The following is a 4,680-nucleotide window of genomic DNA, read 5'->3' as shown; positions in this document are numbered from 1 at the left end:
GCATTGCTTAGCGTTCGGGATCGTTACTCCTACTATGATTAAACTAGAGAATGGGATGACAGGAAGACCCAGGGGAGCAGACCGTTTTGTGGCAGGAGCCGTGGTTCAGGCTTATCCACAAACATCCCAGCCCACTGACCTGTGCTGACGACTTAATCTGAACTGTGTGCCGAGAGAGCATCACGGTCAGCCTGAGCAAGCCGGGCACAAGTCCAGGAGAGAGGCGGGAAAGTCCTGCAAAAGGGCTATGGCCTTGAGGTGACTGCAAAGGACAGGGGTGTCAGAGTAGCTTCGACAGCCATGGTCACCCTGCTGCCTTGGTGGGTCCTGGAGGCTGGGAGGTGGTAAAGGCTTTGAGTTTTTCCGCAGGAAGTAACCCGTGTTTAGTTAAGAGGGGATCAATGACTAGAGCATGCACCCAGTGGTGTGGAGCTTAGATGTCTGCCAACCCCCCACATACTAAGGGCTCGGTCGCCCCCAGGGTGCTATTGAGAGGCGGCAGGACCTTTAGGACGTGGGCCTGGTGAAAGGATGTTAGGGCACTGGGTGTGCCCTGAGGGGAAGATTGGCCTCTTCCCTTCTCTCTCTTTTGCTTCCTGGCTATCACAACGTGAATGTCCTTTCCCATCACATGTTCCCCCCATGGTGCTCTGCCTCACCCTGTTGCCTTTGGCAACAGGGCCATGGACTGAAATCTCTGAAAACATGTGCCCCAATGAATCTTTCTTTCTTATAAGTTGACTTTCTCAGGTATTTTGTCACAGCAATGGAAAGCAAACATACAGTCCCTACTCAGATTCTTCTCTCCTACTCAGCGCTGTGAGTCTGAATTCCCTTCTCCTGGGATCTGTGGTAAGGACTTCAGGAGGGTAAGTAGAATTTTAAGTGAAGAAGGCAAGTCACTGAAATGTGATAAGAGGCACAAGACGGCTCCCGTGCAGGCAGGGTTTGCCACGCTCCAGGCTGCCACGTGGAAGAAACACAGGTCACAGGACCCAGACGTGGTCTGCTATCTGGGCAGACATACCTCTTAATTGCTTTCTGATTATCAATCCAGTGAAATGTGAGCCTGGTGCACTCAGGAGTTTTATCTGTTCTGTCAACCGCTGTATCTCCAGTTCTGAGGAATGTCTGGTACAGACGCCAATCATAAGGAACACACTCATTTACTCAGCTAGACCCTGCCCTGTGAGGAGGTACGGGGCCTGCTTTGAAATTCCTTCCTCTCCACCTCTGCCTGACCAAGCTGCATCCATCTTACAGGGTTTCCCTACAATCTTCCCGTTTTTAGCTATTTTGTTTTTGGACAATGTTTTTATTAGTGCATTCTAGCTATGAAAAAAAAATCTCCCTTCCTGTACACATTTATTCTTTAAACCCCTTCTTACCTGTTGTCAGCACAGAGCTTGGCCCTGCGTGATGCACTGTCTTGCATTAGTTTGCCATTGTTTGGGGTGAATGCACCTTACTTTCCCCATGGACAGCATGGGGAAGAGTCCATGACTTAGACCTGTAAGCTCTCCTGCCCCAGGGCAAAGAGATTAAAATCACACAAGTTAACATCCTTTGTTTGGAAAAGTGACCTACAATTTCTTGAGGAGAAGACCGCTGGCCTTGTCCGACTGGAGTGGGGTGGCCCTCTATTGGGGTGGGTGCCTCCTTAAGGCCCAACTATCTCAAGGGAATTACAAATTGTCACAAAAACACATCCCTTCTGTTTGCCTTAGCTGAAAGAAACCAGGCAGTATGGTCCCGGGGCTCAGGTGTGGTGGAGGCCGCCAGACCCTGGGGCAGCAGGAGCATCTGGGCCCCACGTGGCGAACTCAACCAAAACCCCGTGGAAGACTTTCCAGCAGGTTTAATAGACGACTCTGAGCTCTATCGATGGGAAGTCCTTATTGTCGGTCCCCCAGACACACTTTATGAAGGTGGTCTTCTTAAGGCTCATCTCACTTTCCCAAAAGATTATCCACTCCGGCCTCCTAAAGTGAAATCATTACAGAAATCTGGCATCCAAATGTTGATAAAAATGGTGACGATTGCATTTCTATTCTTCATGAGCCTGGGGAAGATAAATATGGTTATGAAAAGTCAGAGGAACGCGGGCTTCCTATCCACACTGTGGGAACCATCATGCTTAGTGTCATTTCCATACTGGCAGACCCTAATGGAGAGTCACCTGCAAATGAATGGAAGGAAGACAGAAATGGAGAATTTAAAAGGAAAGTTGCACGCCATGCAAGAAAAAGCCAAGAGACTGCTTTTGAGTGACATTTATTCAGCAGCTGGTAATTTCACTTATTTCAGGGTCTTCAATTGAGAAACAGGGCACTGTTTTTCCTGCACCTGTATTGCTGGACATCTGTTGTAACAAGTTGGCAAAACCCTGGCTGGAACTGGGCTGCAAGAAAACATGCCAGTTATCAATGCTGACAAGAGACTAACAAGTGCCAGCTTACAGATGATTACGCATTTTGAATTTTAATGAACTGTTTTAACTTTCAGGAAGAATTGTAAAGATGTGTACATAGCACAACATGATCTGGATAATGTGTATACTGTTCATGTACATCCACAAATACACCTTGTACCAAATAATGCTTTCTGATAGTAGATAGAATAAGAATTGTGTAAATTCTAAAAAGATTTTAGCAGGTTTTCTTTCTCTATTCATTGTTTCTTATCAGTTTAAAAAGACTCCTTAAAGTCTTTTCATGTCAGATGAAAAGCAATTAGGATTAAAAGTTTCCATTTAATTTCCTTTAAACCACTGAGGCTTCCATTAACCCTTGTCACTTACTAAACTTTTGTATCTTCTTTGTTTTGACAGTCCTCTTTGCTTTTATCTCTTCCATCTGCTAGAAAGTCCTCAGATGATTTGGTTCAAATACTGAAATACTTCATAAGCAATTACTTGATTTTTAATGATGACTTCAGAGGAGTGGTCATCACCAGGTGCTTTGTCCCTTTTTGTATTCTAGTTGCACCCATCTCTTGGATTGGATGTAGCAATAACATTTTCTGGCTGTTGAGAGCTCTCAACATTATCTCAAGAACTTAAAAAAGAAAAAAAAAGTGGATTCTAAATTCAACTTACTGAAATTTACCCCAAATAATACAAAATTCTGATTTGGTTTTATTTTTGCCCTTCAGTTGATTAATGTTAAGTTTGGATAAATAAAGCATGCACCACCACAAGCTTCCTACTTCCTGGTTTGCTATTAGGAATGCTATTTGCCCTCATATCCTTTTCCCTAGTCCTTCATATTTCTTTGTCTCTATTCTTCAATACTAGAGATTTTCTCACCTATCGTACAAAGAAATTGCGATGTATATTTTCATGCAATTTGATTTTGGAATTCTGTCACTTTATGTAGTGAGTTCTTCCAATATATATATATATATATATATATATATATATATATATATATATATATATCTCCAATTAAAAAAAAAAGAAACCGGGCAGCATTTCATGAGAACATAGAGCATCTTTCTGCATTCCAGGCTCTGGGTCCATTGTCTGGATGGTAAATGATGTTGATGGTAAATGATGAGGAAAAGAAATGAATTGATCAGTGAAGTTTGGGATGACGTTTTTATGCCCTGGTGTTAACAAAATCACAGGCTGAAAAGGTAAAAACTATCTTCAGCGGCTCCCACAGGAAGCTTTCTGGCAGAGGAAGATATCCTACTCAGACGGTATTGACTATAGTTTCTCACCTTCTCTGGATTCCATGCTCTGGTATTTGGGCCCTTGATCCTGGAGGGAATTCCTTCCCATGGATTCCTAGAGATGGCAAGCAACTGCCCTGTGAGCCCACCTGTGCTATGCAAACCAACCCTCCCAGGCAAACCCCATGTACCTCCTCCATCAAACTCTCATACATTGGCCCTAAACCACCCTGAGCTAGTCTCAGACAACCAGGAGCTACCCCTAGAGCCCAGAACCTGCCCAGGTTAGTCAACTATCCAAGTCCAACTTGCACCTACCTGCTTTGTCTATTCCTTCTCCCAAGAACCCCATGAAAGCCTCTGGATAGTGCTTGGCCTCCCCCTGTCCTGAGAGACCCTGCTGGACATCCCCACCCCTGTGCCCTGCATGGCTTTTCCTGCCTCCGATTTGTAGGGATCTTTGAGAATGAATGTTGATCTTCCTTCATGACACGTTTCTATGTCAGTGTGTGTCACCATGCCTGACAAGTCCAAGTGCACTTTTGGAACACAGACCTTATTCTGATGTTTCTTTGGATTTTAAAAATGTTCGATGCAACAGCCCATGCCTGTGATATGCCCTAGGAGGTGGGGGTGAAGCTCACCAGGCATCCTTCTCAGCAGAGGAAGTGTGGTTCACAAGCCTTTGCTCTGTCGAAAGAAAGTGCTGGAAGGAGTTTGCGCAAGATGATAGAGAAAGGGAATGGTGACTGGGGTTCATGATTACCTTGCCTCAGGGGGAAAGAGAACAGACAGGGGCCCGACACTCCAGGAGCCTCCTGGGGCCAAGGAACGGAAGTGGGGAGCTTCACTCTGCCTGGGTTGAATCCGTAGCTGTGGAGGAGGGAAGAGAGTACCACTGTCTTATCTCCAGATTTGACACAAAGCTTTTATTTCCTTCCCGGTCTCTGTGGGATCTGGTGATGGGACCCTGAGGGCTTCTGCTGTGGAGTGAGCTGTCTCCTC

The 4,680-nt window shown here is 45.3% G+C and overlaps 1 pseudogene across 1 annotated transcript; it reads left to right on the top strand.

Moving 5' to 3' along the window:
• The first annotated feature begins 300 nt into the window (after positions 1-300).
• On the top strand, positions 301-2,340 carry LOC308635343 (ubiquitin-conjugating enzyme E2 G1-like; annotated as a pseudogene). The gene is made up of 2 exons: positions 301-320; positions 1,666-2,340. The product of its transcript is annotated as a ubiquitin-conjugating enzyme E2 G1-like (transcript).
• The last annotated feature ends 2,340 nt before the right edge of the window (positions 2,341-4,680 follow it).

Source organism: Spermophilus citellus (assembly GCF_964194105.1).
Source record: "Spermophilus citellus genome assembly, chromosome: 16".
Classification (NCBI taxonomy): domain Eukaryota; kingdom Metazoa; phylum Chordata; class Mammalia; order Rodentia; family Sciuridae; genus Spermophilus; species Spermophilus citellus.
Note: the sequence above shows the minus strand (reverse complement) of the source record. Positions and strands in the feature narration are given on the sequence as shown.